At 41.2% G+C, this 15,577-nt stretch overlaps 1 protein-coding gene across 4 annotated transcripts in view; it reads left to right on the top strand.

The window, feature by feature from the left end:
- MEI1 (transcription coactivator) overlaps nucleotides 1-15,577 on the top strand; it is a 289,974-nt gene that overhangs the window by 32,016 nt on the left and 242,381 nt on the right. Inside the window, exon 2 of one of the 4 annotated variants that reach the window (XM_089392280.1) lies at nucleotides 13,774-13,980. The exons of the other annotated variants lie outside the window; for them this stretch is intronic. The gene's annotated coding sequence lies outside the window, so the exon portion shown is untranslated. The remainder of the gene's footprint in view (nucleotides 1-13,773; nucleotides 13,981-15,577) is intronic. 4 annotated transcript variants of the gene reach the window in all.

The raw sequence follows: 15,577 nt of genomic DNA, 5'->3' as shown, positions 1-15,577 counted from the left end.
GTGGTTGTCAACTTGTGACAACCCAATGCTGCCACTTAGAAGTCTCTCCCCTAGTGCGTTGAGTGTCATCCCAATATCTCGGGTGAGCTCCCTGTCCCCCGCTGCTCGTGCCCAAAGTGTCAAAGGACAACAACCAAATCGTCTGTGCTTGTAAGTGATGTATAAGAGGTACAAGCATGTGAGTCCCCATGGATACCATCGAGTATTGCTCATCTGCGTCTGCATCGATCTTGGGTTAAGTACACCCAAAGGTATGCCCGGTGTCTCTGTCCATAAGTCTCCTTCGAGGCAACCCTCCAAGACCTCGTTGTGCAACACCATATGCCCGTGCATCCCATCGAGTATCCCTGTAGTCCTTGACCTGGCACTATACCCCCTAGCCTATTGCTGTACACCACTGGATATCCTGTGCTACTGCTGTACCATCCTGTACTGTCTCGTATCCTGCCTGTGTCATTGTATCTGGCTCTCCCCACATGTACTCGATGCAATGTGAGTTGCTCAATGCAAACCAACATGCTACATCAAGCAATCACGCATCTCCATGCTCCTCTGCAAGCCACTGCCCATCACTGCATACCTCTATACAACACTGGATGCTAGGTTCTAAAATTGGGTTTGTATGCATCAGGTCACATCCCTCTGCATAATACTGGACCCTGCGGCATATCCTTGTGCACCCCTGCGTACCATTGCCTACTGTCGTACCACCCTGTATCATATGCCATCCTACATGTGCCAACACATCCACCACTCTGCTAGTAATCCTTCCATGATGTGGGCTACATCTCCCCATCTTCCTTGAAATACTTGAGTGGTTTGACTTGTCACATGCCAATGGGAATGCCACTATTGTGTCTATCCTCAGTAGCTCTAGTGTCCAATATACCAATGAGAGAGCACTGTCTCCATGTAATGCCTTGTTCAGTGGTTTGCTGATGCCACCTCCTCCTACCAGCTCCTGCTAGAGTAGGCTAATCAACCTGTGACTCCATGCACAATCAATATGCCATGACAACTCATGAAATCTGCCTACTCCTTTGCCAATCCATCCTATCACTAGTGTTGTCAGGAACTCTGAAGGGGATATGAAAAGGTGTGTGCACCCAACCACCGAGTCCATCACGTAGCTGCTACCATGACCTATCGACTCCACGATGTGATGGAGAATCCCACCTGGATCCCAACAACAGTCTGGCCCTCGAGCCCCTCTGGTAATCCACAGCCTCCGCTGAGCTGTGGCCATGGATGCATCTAACCTCCTAGCTAGCTCCACTAGATACCAACTCAATATATCTCGCCATCCAACCCCAAGGGAAGGATCGAGAGCATATACTCCCATACATGGAACTAACCCTCCATCTTGCCAAGGATGCCCCCTGCACAACTCATGTCGCCTCATCTCACCATCCTAGTCAACACATAAAATATGTCGAGGTGACTCTGCCTCTCCAATGTGTAGTGGTAACTTGCTAGTGCTACTGGCTTGTAATGTCTGAGTATGGTTGCCCCATCGTTCCAATCTGCACTCCAACTGAACCATTAGGGAACCCACCCGTTCCCCAATGCGAGTTAGTTTGGCCGCTGACTCAGCACAAACCGCTCTCATGTCCTCCAACTCGTTTTGTTGTAGAATGGCCTCTCACACTGTTGTGGCCTTCTTTATCAACGCTAGATTGCTAGTCCAGAACTGATGAAACTGTGGAGGGCGGCTATCCTCTGTAAAGTCGGTCACTGCTCTGGAGCCCTCCGTCTCTTCTGGTACCTCCTCAATGACAAGTATGCCTCCAGGCACCTCATCAACCTGCTGTGGGAGGCCATCTTCTAGAACTTGGGTCATACCATTGAGTACCTCATCAACTGTTAGCATCTCATCAATAGATGGCCCTCCGAGTGTATGCTCTACTCCCTCAACTGAGGTGTCAACTGGAGCTACCAAAGAGGCCTCCAACAATGGTGACTCTTGCACCACACCGGGTATATCAATGTGCCTCTCACCATCTTGCGTGTCCTCTTGCTCAACCTCCTCCTCGAGCTTCTGACATCTAAAGGCTGGTCTCCACCAGTAGAAATGCCTCCTGGTCTCATTCTCTAGCTTTCCTCATCCTATCCACTCCCTTTGAGGGGGCTTGGTGTCCTTTCAGTCAAATCTCTCCATGAGCCTCTGTGTGAACTCTTTGTAGGATGTGATACGTACATGACCCAAAGGGATCAGCCCTCGGTACCACCATTCCATAGCATCTCCATCCAAGTGCAAAGTGGCATGTCTAATAGCGTTCGCCTCCCTCATGGGGTTTAGCCGGAAATATGTGTCCAATTCTTGTACCCATTTTCTGATAGAACTCCTAGCTGAACCATCAAAGTGGGTGAGGGTCATTTTTCCCTCAATGATACTCACTCTCCCTTGAGCCATGGGTTTGTCTATAGTTCACCCATCACAGTGCATACATGCCCAAATCTTCCATGATCTTGCTGGCTACTCCACAACTGGCCAAGATCATGCTCTGATACCACTGTAATGATCCTAAATAGGAAATACAAGTGATAACAGCAAATATTCTATGCAGCAAAATACAAAAACGAAATATTCATCAAGCACCCACAGAAAAACTGCAAATGAAGAACTTCTGAGCCATTTTATTATATTTCTGCAAGCCAAATACAATAGATAGTGGAATGGTGCACCTGAGCTTGTCTCAATGGACAAGAAAGACCAAACCCAGGTAGGAAAATGGCTGAGCTAAAGGCTGCCCAGTTGCTGCACCAATCTGCACTGCGCTGCCCAGAAAACTGCTGCATTACTGAATTTCGAATGGCTGGAAAGTGCACTAAAACCGCCCAGAAATTTATATGATTTTAACCCTGGACTCCTTGGCCAAAACCCAGAAAAACACAGAAGGGAATTTGGCTGGTTTTGACTTTTGTTTTTCGACCCTGTTGGAGCCTCACCCCAGCTATGGTTGCCAAATTCGACCTGTTGGAAACTGCTTGCAAATCCCTCTGCAAACTCCTCCAAAATTTTGGGTTCACCCCTGCTATCCAACTCCTAACTTCTCAGATGAACTCTTGGCCCGGATCAACTGCTCCCAAACACCACAAAATTCTGCTGAGTGGCCTTTGCGCTATCCCTTTGCCCAGAAATGTGAATTGCTGGTATGCTGGCTTAGCTAGCTGAAAGCTCCAGTGAAAATGCCTGCCCAATGCTGCTACCTCAGCTCCCTGATCTCCCGACAAGCAATGAGATCCTTGTTGGTCTCAAACTTCGTCTATGTGATTCCTGGCTGCCCAGAAATACACACTTCCCTCTCACGTTGGTCACTGATGTGTGTTGCTGCCTCGAAACTCCTAAAAACTCCCGTAGAACAGCCTCCCTAGGGCGGGCATGGATGGTCCCCCGAACTAGAGGTTGAATCTCTCGCGTGAGAGACTCGTGGCTAAACAACCAGTGTGGAAATTTCTAAGTTTGACATATTAGAAATCCCTACTGCATTATCTGGTTTATTATCTCCTACTTGTTCATTCCATTAACAAGTTATTTATTAATAGAAATATCGAAATAAACCCAAATGCAACCTTCAAACATATACAGATCAACAACTGAAATAACTAAGACAATCACATAAGGGACACCGTTATTTTTGGACAATCGTCGCCGGAAAAACCCAATGCGACAAAACCGGTGCAACAAATATGAGGGTTTTATTATTATTCAGTTTCTGAATACAACTAGGATGCCAAAAATGGCTCAACCTTCAGAGATTTTCCTTGGCAAAAGTACCTCTGTTTGGAGACAGACATTCCGGCTGATCAGCGACCGGATGATTGATCCCACAGCAATTTAGACAATTCCTTAGCTGGACAGCGAAAGCTGCTCCAAGGTTCCTACCGGAACTGTGTCACCCTCTACAACTCTGTGTCTGCCTCTCAACTCCCAGTCTGCCCCACGAAAATTCCTCAGCGCTGCATCTTCAACCCAACTTCAGCTCTGTTGCCTCTGCGTTACCTGCGCTGGCCTTCTTAGCCTTTGCGTCAGTCCTGGCTTCCTCTGTGTTAGCCTTCCAAGGCTCTGCGTTGTCTCTTCGACACTTTCTCTGCCTCTCTGATATGTATTCTCGGCCTTCTGTCGAATTGCCCCTCGCTACAACAGATCACCAACTCGATTTCTCAGCAAACCCTGCCCTAGAAAAGCGAATTCTTGATCAACTTGATGTGTCTCCAATTGACCCTCAAGCCTCCTCTTATACTTTTCCTGTTGACGATTAAACGACCGAGATTAAGTGTTTAATCAACGGCTAAGATTAGATCTAGCTTGATCCTCGTCTCTTAGAACTTTCTCACCCATTTTACATTATTGCTAAGTTTAGGTACAGTGATGTGAGGTTCAACGGTAAGTTTCCGGGGTGTAACCCGTGAGATGAGGGTTCAAATCTCATTGAGTACATATATGACCTGTTGTGTCTTGGCTAGAAGAGTAGGCGACCCCATAGCGGACGTCTCGGCTCTTGTTGAGGCATAAGTTTCCTGCTATTGTGCGGCTTGCAGGCAGTTGCATGTAGCCTAGGTTTATAGTGGCAGCCAGTTAGATTTGATCCTGGGTCTGTTCAGGATAACTCTCACTAGTTACCGATTGTCCTAGACTAAATTTTTTTTTTAATTTTTAATTTTTTATAATTTTCCTAAGTTTAGACTTAGGAACCCCATTAAAAATATTAATTATTTTAATATCTCTTCATTGGGGTGGAATTTCTGCAAACGATTTTTGGGTCTTTGAGATTTCATGTGCCTTAGCCTCTCCACCAATTTTCATGGCTAGAGCACATCCAATGTTACCAAAAATCAACACTCCCTTTTAGCGAGGAATGTACTCTAGTAATGCTTCACCATAGAAACTTCACACTGATCTTTCGCATCGGTACCTATGCTGATGCTTCGGTACACTGATCTTTCGCATCGGTACCTATGCTGATGCTTCGGTACACTGATCTTTCGCATCGGTACCACACTTTGCTCCACCCAACACTTGTCATCATGCTACCATCGTTAAGGGCTCCCGTAGTTGGATATGATCCAAGAGTTTGGGCATCTCAAGGATCTTGCCCCTAGTATGTAGTTTTCCTGACTACAACTCGATGTCTCCCCACCTCTTCTCTAGAGGTGCATGAGCACTCATGGCACAATCGTCATCAGTCTCGACCTCTTTCTTCGCCTTAGCTGGAGCTGCCTTTGAATCAAAAGCTTCTCCCTTGTTTTTCTTCCTGGGACACTGGGATGCATAATGTCCCAGCTCCCCACAATGGAAGCACTTAACCTTGGAGATGTCCTTCTTCTTCCTCTTCCCTTGCTGTCCCGCAGATGCTAGAGCCGCATCCTCCTCCTCTTTCTTGATTCGTCCTCCCTTGCCACTACTCCCCGCCTTGGTCATCCTCTTGATCTCCTCTTGGCGAAGAGCTGCCCACATCTCCTCCCAACCGAGAAGAGTAGCCTTGCCCAAAATACTTTGGACAAATGTCTCCCACTTCTCGGAGACTGCATTCAGGGCAGTCCTGACCATAAATTTTGGATTTGGTGTAGACCCCACGGAAGTAAGCTGGTCGCGAATCTCCTGCAATCTGAGAAGGAATGGATATATTTGCTCTCCCTTCTGCATCTGATATGACCACTGCTGATTCTCCAATAGCATCTTCCGTTGCACGGAAGAGCCCTAGTATAAGGTGGTCAGGGTGTCCCACATCTCTTTTGCTGTGTTCTTCTCAACAATATGTGGTATGACATGATCTTTGAACTCGTCTAGGATCATGCACTTCGCCCTTGCCATTGCATCCTCATACTTCTCATTCTCAGCTGGGTCAATTGGGATAGCCATGGTTTTCAAGGCATAGTCTTTGATGTGATGTTGATCCAGGACTGCCAAGATCTTGGCCTTTCAGATGACAAAGTTGGAAGCCCCGTCCAACCTATCATGATCCCTTAGTCCGTTCACTGCCATTTCAGCTCCTCTTCTAGACTCCCTCTGAGTCTTGACTCCCCTCTTGGAAATCTCCCTCTAAGTCTTGATTTCCCTCTTGGAAATCCTCTGGCCAACTGTTGAATCGCTCCTCTCCAATCCTCCTTGCAACTGCAACTCGGATCTAGATTCCTTGACTAGAAACCCATCCTGGTAGTGACTCCCTCTACCTTGGTTCCGTCTCCTTAGACACTATTCTGTATCGACAGAAACAACGTCCCACTAGCTCCTCTAATCACAATCTGCCCACAGCTCCCCAAGTCTCGACAATTGAAGAAACTGAGCCTTTCAGGCTCTGCTCAATTCTAACAAAGGCTAAATCTGCTCCTCCGGCCAACTGCGTCAATCCTACCTGGTTGAGCAAGATGATGTGGCTCTTCGTGAGCCTCTTATGCCTCTCTTTGCCTCTGCGTTGGCCCTTCCCTTGGCTCGAAATGATGACGTAGGTTCTGCATCACTTCTTCTCTTACTGCTTCTGCTCTGGAACAACGCTGTCTCTTAGGACAGCTGCTTTTGCTGCAAATTTTCAGATTTCTGCTGATGTCTTCAGTCCTCCTGTGATCTGCAACGCTTTGATACCATGTGGAAATTTCTAAGTCTGACACATTAGAAATCCCTATTGCATTATCTAGTTTATTATCTCCTACTTGTTCATTCCATTAACAAGTTTTATTAATATAAATACCGAAATAAACATAAATGCAACCTTCACACATATACAAATCAACAACTGAAATAACTGAGACAATCACACAAGGGACACCGTTATTTTTGGACAATTGTCCCCGGAAAAACCCAATGCGAGAAAATCGGTGCAACAGATATGAGGGTTTTATTATTATGCAGTTTTTGAATACAACTAGGGTGCCAGAAATGGCTCACCCTTCAAAGATTTTCCTTGGCAAAAGTACCTCTCTTTGGAGACAGATATTCCGACTGATCAGCAACCGGATGATTGATCCCACAGCAACTTAGATAGTTCCTTAGCTGGACAACGAAAGCTGCTCCAAGCTTCCTTCTGGAACTGCATCACCCTCCAGGGACTGTGTCACCCTCTACGGCTCTGCGTCTGCCTCTCAGCTCCCAGTCTGCCCCACGAAAATTCCTCAGTGCTGCCTCTTCAGCCCAACGTCAGCTTTGCTAGCCTCTGTTGCCTCTGTGTCAGCCTCTTGGCCCTCTGTGTCACTTGCGCTGGCCTCCTTAGCCTTTGCGTCAGTCTTGGCTTCCTCTGTGTTAGCCTTCCAAGGCTCTGCGCTGTCTCTCCGACACTTTCTCTGCCTCTCTGATATGTATTCTCGGCTTTCTGCTGAACTGCCCCTCGCCGCAACAGATCACTAACTCGACTTCTCAGCAAACCCTGTCCCTGAAAATCGAATTCTTGATCAACTTGGTGTGTCTCCAACTGACCCTCAAGCCTCCTCTTATACTTTTTTCTGTTGACGATTCAACGATCGAGATTAAGTACCTAATCAACGAGTAAGATTAGATCCGTCTTGATCCTCATCTCTTAGAACTTTTTCACCCATTTTATGTTTATACACATTAATATTTTAATTTTCCTAAGTTTAGACTTAGGAACCCCATTAAAAATATTAATTATTTTAATATCTCTTCATCCGAGTGGAATTTCTCCAAACGATTTTTGGGTCTTGGAGATCACATGTGTCTTAGCCTCTCCACCAATTTTCATGGCTAGAGCACATCCGATGCTACCAAAAATCAACAGCCAATATACTTGCTAAACAACAAAGCGTACAAATGAGTGTTTGTTTGCAAATGTCAAAAGATGCCAAATGGAGGCCTCCAAGCTCTATTTATAATTGCTAGTCCTCTCCCTTGCCGGTCCCCACCTTCCACTAATAAAATGTTACTTTGTTGCCATTCTTCGTTAAAATAATAATTTCCACTTGTTTCCCACAAAATAATATTTTTCTCCTTTTTATTTAATATCACCAAAATTGGCAAAACTCCTTAGGGAATTTTGCACTCACAAAAATTGGGAACATTACATATGTGGTGTCGGAAAGCGGAGGGATTTCCCATATAGTGCCACTCCTAAGGCTAATAGCCAATAAAGAAGATCACACGAGACTCGGAATCAAATTTAACCACCAAGTTGGACAAGGGGACAAGAGTACAAGCCAGTCCCACTCTTTCCGTCGAATCCCCCCATTAATACATGCTTAGAAGTGTCCATGATATGTAAGCAAAAATACCCAATTACATAATGAAAGCCATACCTGCGGGGTTGGAAGGCAGACCTTCAAACATACGATCATAACAAATGGGCGATGGCACATATTGGTTGGCTCAAGTGGCAGAGATGGTGGCACATCAAGCTATCTAGTGGCTGCAAGGGGCTGTTCCCTGTCGGCTGAAGACAATCTAAGAGAAAAAATTCTCCTATCGGTGTCACCCACAGGTGGTGGGTAACAATCCAACTGAGAAAATACATGATACAAATAACCTGGATCTGATCCAGCAGATTTGTCGTAGATCAATGCTTGATCTTCTTCGCAGATCTGGATCTCCAACGTCTCTGCACTACCTTGGACCTAGCATATTGCTCATTGAGATGCCTCTCTCAATCTTATGTAGCTGTGGTGTGTCTTTCTTCTATTCAACCTTTGTAGTATACTTAGGGGGGATAGTATGGGGTACGGAGGGAGGTACCCAAGGGAATAATGTAATAATGGGATGGGCCATAGTTAATAAATAAAGTGGTTAACCACCATCATGTAAGGGACCACAAGTAGTTAGCAATAATGTAATAAGCCCATTGTATTAGATATATGGTATTGAGAGAATCATGGTAATGACCCATGGCATTGTATGTATGAGGCTTATATAGAGGCCAGAGACAACCCATGGAGAGATGTCAAGGAATATTGTATTGGCAAACATATGGTTTGTGGAGTGTTCTCTTTTCTTAAGGAGTAGTTGTATGGTGTTACCCTACTTCAAGGGTTTTGATATTAATAAAGATATGAAGTTTATCTATTTCTATCTTGTTATTTTTGGGTATATTTGCTTTATCATATATTTGCAGGTTCGATATATTACAACCTTGCTTTTATAACTTTACATTGAGCTAAATTCCTAACCCTAACCATAATCTCAAAGTGATTAATGGCCGAGATTAGATTTTGCCTCACTTGAGATCAATCGCTAAGATTACAACAAAATCACTGATGTAAATTACTTCACTTTTCTTAAGTTTCTTTTAGCTCAATAAGCCAACACACTAATATATGCTTTTTCCTAAGTTAGACTTGGGCTAAGTTACATTAGCAACTTCTCACACTTGAGCAAGTGTTCTAAGGAGAATGTGAGCATGTTTTGCACGCCTAAACACAAGGTCTGTGCAAAAGTACCCACCTGAGCTACAAAAAATCAACAAAGCAAAATAGTGAAAGGACCTTTGCTACGTGGGCTAGGCTCGCTCTTCTTATGATGGATCTTCATGTGTGAAGTTTCCTTGTCTTTAGCTTCCTTTTTTGTTTCTTAGCTAAGCAAAATATTTCCTTCCTTTGCCCTTAAAATATGTTGTAAAGTCGTTATGACTTTCTTGATCGTACAACTTATATTTGTGTTGCTTTTGTATCTAAGTTGCAGGTAATGTGGGTCCCCCTCGTACCCGTTACATTTGGGTACAAAAATGCTGAAATGCAGCTGAAATGTTTCTCACCTTTTTGAATTGCATTTCACTTTTTTAAAACGTGTTTAGGCTTGGCTAAAATGCATTTCACTGTTTTGAAATGTGTTTCAGCTCGACTGGAACACATTTCAGGCACTAAACCCCATATGTTTTAACGCCCAAACAACATGTGTGAGGCGGTACAACTTGCTTGTGTGGGCATGTCGGTCGAATGCTAATTACTTTTAGAAAAACAATAATATATGAGTGGGGTAACCTAATATTCAACCCTAGTGCGCTACTAATGCTATGTAATTAATGTTAATGTTAAGAATATGCTATGTAAATAGTGGTAATGTTAAATTCTTAATGTAAAAGGATCAAAATGAAAGTGACATTCTGGTTTATCTTTCATTTTCCTTTTTTTACCTAAATTTTTAAGATTACCATTAATTGGCTTAGGATAATTGAGTGATTCCAACCTCATTGAATTTCATATGGAGAAAGTAGAATTTTATATCCAACTCCAAATCCAACAAACTTACCAATTTTTAAGATTTCAAGATTGAGGGGATTGCAACATTTCCATTGAGTTCTGTTGTGTATGGAACTAGCATTTAATTAAGAGAACAAAGTCCTCTATGTACCTTAATGTTAGTGACATTGATTATTGAGATTTTTTAACACGACACTAGTAGAAGTGTGTTGATTTTTGTAGCATCGAGAGGTATTCTCGCATACCAAGAAGCCCCTTCAAAACCAGCAAAATAAATTATAAATATTAAAAAGAAAAAATAATTTTTTATATTTGTTTATGTAGGCTTCAAGAAGCCTAAATCTGTCCCACTATTAGAGGTGACCCTTGGTCAAAGGGCACCTATTTGACCACTATAAATAAGTCAATTCGTCCTCCTCACTAGGCATATTTGGATCATTCACACAAGAGCAAGAAGTCATTTATTCACACGTGCAAAGGAGCTGAAGAAGTTTGAAGTTAACTGCCAAAATCTGAAGTGAAGTTTGACTCATTGACTAACATTGACTTTGGCATTTTTCTGGGCTATTTGATTGAATCTTTGATTAATTATTGGAGCGAATATTTTGGGCATCTTTGACTAAACATTGACTGAATTTCTGGGTTGAGATCTCGATTGACCAAATATGTTCGACTAAGGTTGATTGCAGGTCAACTGTGACTGTTTGACTGAATTCTATGAGGAAGTTGTAGGGCCGAAATTTGGCCTCCTTTGACAAATGTTGACCAGAAGCAAAAAGATCGAAAATCAACTTGTTGACCAGATTTGACTAAACTAACATAAGTTAGATATTTTGTCTCCTTTGACCAATTTTGATTGGTATTTTGTGGTTGGAAATTGAGACAGATTTCTAGAAAATTTGTATTTCAAACTTCGCTGAAGATTGAATTATCCTTAGAAGAAAAGTTGACTGGGTTTTTCTCAATGTTGGGTTTTCCCAGGGTAATCTTGTGCCTTATTGTGTTTGGCTGTCTATGATCCTATGGTTATTGTTACATTATAGTTAATATATATATATATATATATATATATATATATATATATATATACACTTAATGATATAAGTGACAATAGACAACTTGAGAATACAAATCATTGGAAGTAATTATTAGAATAGAAAATCAATTTCTATTATAAGGTAAATCAACAAAGTGTACCCATCACTAACACAAAATCTAGATTTGACATGTTAAGCTTTTCCTATCTTTTTTCAATGCTTAGAGGGTGACGTTGATCATGAGGATCCCAATATGGGCAATGATTTTGATGATATGTTGGTATTTGTTGTAGCATGATATTCTTGGGCCTTGGCACTTGCTCATTTATTCATGAATCTATATTCATATTTTAAATTATAATTAATGTAAAACTTAAATGCTTTCTTTAAAAGTTTTAGTATAATTTTCTGAATGTGTTATGTGAAAAAAATCCATAATTCTTAGTTAATTAGGCGCATGATCTTTGATCACGCCCATTCACCAAGAGGCACCTAGGGCTGCATTTAAGTTAGGGCCTCTCTCACTGTAAATCATTCAATGATTATTAATAAAATATATATAATTTGTTGATAATTGTTGTCTAATGCCGAGTATTTCTGCAACATCTGGTATCAGAGCGAGTTTGCTCCTTGGTGCACAATTCATTGCTTTCTTAACTCGACTGCTTCTGCACTCCATCCACCATGCTGCCCGTTGACTACTGGAGTGGCACTTGATGATTATATGAAGACTCCATGCCCAAGGATGATCCAGAGGACACTCGTACAATCAGATATCATCAGTCAACAAAGTATTTTAACTCTACTTCTATCTTCTCATCATCTTTCTTGTACCCAGATTCCACACCTTGCGGGGAATTGTAATAAGTGATACTACTAATGATGAGTTTTTGAGTCTGCAACAATCCTAGGATGTTGGGACTCGATAAACAAACGAGTACACCTTGGATTTTTTTTATCTGGTTAATTATTCCTTCTTTTTTAAAGGCAGATAATTTTCTGGGTTTTTTCACTCACGTTTTACTCCAAAGCCGGGGTGACGGTTTGAAGGTTGAGTCCCTAACACATTTTAGTGTCTAGAGTTGATGTATATTACCATACTAGATCACACAAAAAAATTCGTGGAATTTGGTTAGGTCTAAGTAGTCATTTTTTAAATTTTTATATTTTCCGCACTGCGGAAATTGTTAATAAAATTGTATTTGTAATGTAATAAGTGATGTCTAGAGAAGTTGTATGGGGTATGAATATTGAAATTTGCACATTTCACTCTCAACTTTCTACTATGACACACTTTGAGGGGTTAAAAATGTGTTTTGAATTCTCAAAACCCATTTTTCCTAAGTTTAGTGGGAAATTTTGCAATTAATTAAGTCATAGGTGAAAAATTATGGGGCAGTTAAAGTGAAGTCCCAAGGTGATGTGGATTTCTAAAATCAAGGAAATGACGTGTTCAAATAAAATCTAATTTCTGGCATTAAAGGAGAAAACTGCTTACTTGGAAATTCGAATTTGTGAAGTTAATGTACATTTGGGAGGATTTGGGACAATATCTGGTGGAAATTTTTGTGGGAAATTGTATCCTCTTGGGTTACCACCCATATACACTTGTCATTCTATCATAAAATTCGAATTTGGCACACAAGGGAAGAAGAAAATGATGTCCACTTGCAAGAATTCGATTTTTACACTTGGCATTGGAGCTCCATTCAACAAATTCAAATTTCTCTTTGAGATTGTCACCTCATGCCACTTGTTTAATTACTTCTACATTGGAATTGACTCCAATGTCATTTGTCATTATCATTTTTCATTGGGATTTGCTCTCAACTCTCTATATAATAGAGCCATGGAATTTCATATTGTATCATGTAATAAGCTATTGGGCTTGAGGAAACCCTGCCATTTTGTACTTGCATACTTTCTTAATATAATCAAGACTTTGGGGCTATCTGGCTGGTGTTCTCTTGGCATTATGAGGTGATGTCCTTTTATACTACTGCTATTGTGTTAATTTTTTTCGCATGTCGAATTAATATTGGTTTATGTTTGCCATCTTTGCTTGGATTGATTTGTGCAAATTATATTGCACATATAATTGATTTAGAGTAGTATTCTAATGATAAGCTTGCCAATTCATTTTAGGAGGAATGCTTGGTTTATCTTATTCATTATATTGCTCTAATCTTGTGCAAATTAATACGTGTTTCAGTGTGTAGGAAAGATCTTTTGTATTGTGTGTAAGAATCCATCTGGAAGTGGGAGAAATCTCAATTAGATCAACTCACTCCTAGATTTACAACGATTCAAGACTCAACCATTTTTTTGCTCTAAGTTTTCCATCCAACATAGAGCAAAAGGGAGTTTTCTTAGTCTATAGCTACTTGATCATTCATTTAAAATTCAAAATACTTCTTTGGTTCTAGTTCTTTCAAAGTTATATCTCCTATTCAAGAGTCATTTCTAAAGCTATGCAAGTATGGGGATTCACTCCCATTACTTGTGCTAGTACTTTGTAAATTAAATTCTAAGTTTAGTTTTGGTTTCTTTTTCTTAATTTCACGCTGACAATTGATATATATTTTTTTGTGTTTTGCAGCCCGTAGGCTTGAGCATTAGGCAACAAGGAGCTTGAGGAGAAGCTTTGGAAAACTACTCACTTGTGTGTATGCAGGACCCCCTCACGCTGTTCAAAGACTGATTTCTAGGGAGTCCATAAGCACTTGGGAGAGAGTGACAAACTCATCTAGGCCGTGGAGCTTTTAAGCCTTGTGAATCTCTTTTGGAGAGTTTTTTCCATCTTCAGGTTTGTTGTTGTTATATTTTTGGGGGGAGAGTCTAGCTTTGTTAGAGTCCCATCTTTGTAAAGATTTCTCTTGTATTGTGGGTTGCCCTCTTCGAGACATTTTTACCCGCTTTAAGCGTTAATAAAAGATAAACAGATTTGTTGGAGGGAGCTTGGGATTTTTTCCATGGCATCCCCCTTCCTCATTTAGAGGAGGGATTCTTGTGGGTGGCCTAATCTTGCTTTTAGTTTTTTTCTTAGCTTTCTAGCTTTTAAATTTCATATTGTGCATGCTTAAAATCAATACATTTCACTCCACATAATTTTTTCTACTAATCTTGTATTTAAATTCCCACATGCATACGCTCTCAAGTTTTGCAAACTATTTCTCTTTGAAGCATTTGCATGAAGCATTAGTTTAATTTGGGGAATTAACACAATTTGCATTTCATCTAGGCATTTTAGTATAGGAAGGTTTCAAGCCTCATTAAAACTTACCTCCAACTTAAGTCAGTTGAATAGACTTTTAGGGATCCTTTACCTCTATTGACTCCTCATTATGAGATCCAAACATTTGGGCGAGGATGAGGTTTGAGGGCTAGAGTTCAGTTGTAACTTTGCCTTAGCACTAATTAATAAAATGAATCAAGAACAACATTCCATCACATTTCCTTTGGTTTAAAGTCTCACATGCAAATCTTATTTCAAGAGGCACTTTGGACGCAAGCATTGTAATCTCTTTTAATTTTGCAACAAGTTTAATTTTTTTGTACTTGAAAATTGTCTCATCTTTTGGTTTAATTGCATATTGTCATGAATCTTTGATTTCACTTTCAAGTACTATTATTTTGGGTTGCAAACTTAATTGCATGTTGTCATCTTGGTCTAACATTTGAGTTCTTTTTGTATCCTTTTGAGCAAGATAGTTTCCATGCTTTGATTTGTAGACTTATTGATCTTGAAAGCATTTATAATGTCTTGTGCTAACTATTTATTGTTTCACTTTTCAAGGTTATTTTGGCTTTCAAATTGAAAGCATTTCACTTCACTTTAAGCAAAATACAATTTCATTTCTTAAAGAGCAAATACTTGGAAGGCACTGGTTGTTTATGTATTTCATGCTTATCTTATGATGGTTATTGCTCATATCAATTTTTGCTTATAAATCTTAAATAAATAATCTATTTAATTCTAACAAGTCTCCTAGAAACTCACATCCTTTTTAACTTCACTTTTCATTAGGGACCACCCACCTTAGCTAACTTAGGAGATAGCTCAAACGGAGAGAGTTGGGATTAGTGTGACAACCCCTTCTTTGAGTTCCTTGCCATCAACCACACCTTGTGGGGTTGAAGGCTTTTCTCACGAACTTGTAGGTAGGTGTAGGCGGCAGGGTCAACATTGCCGACTGCTCCTTTGTCCTTTCTTGGCAACCATTGCCCATCTCTTCTCGTTGCGTCTCCCTGTCGTCCACTGTTATCCTCACCCGTACGTGAAGCCGCATCATCCACCGACCCTTCTGCCCTGCTATCGATAACATCTGATGTCTCTGTTCCAAAACTGTGTCATTTTCACTTCACCGCTTTTCTGCTCATCGTTCGTCTGCCTCGCGTCTGTT

Source organism: Pinus tabuliformis, chromosome 1_1 (genome assembly GCF_031772625.1).
Source record: "Pinus tabuliformis cultivar Carrire ecotype Pingquan chromosome 1_1, CPIR1, whole genome shotgun sequence".
In the NCBI taxonomy this organism is placed as follows: domain Eukaryota; kingdom Viridiplantae; phylum Streptophyta; class Pinopsida; order Pinales; family Pinaceae; genus Pinus; species Pinus tabuliformis.
This window is presented reverse-complemented; position numbering and strand designations above follow the sequence as displayed.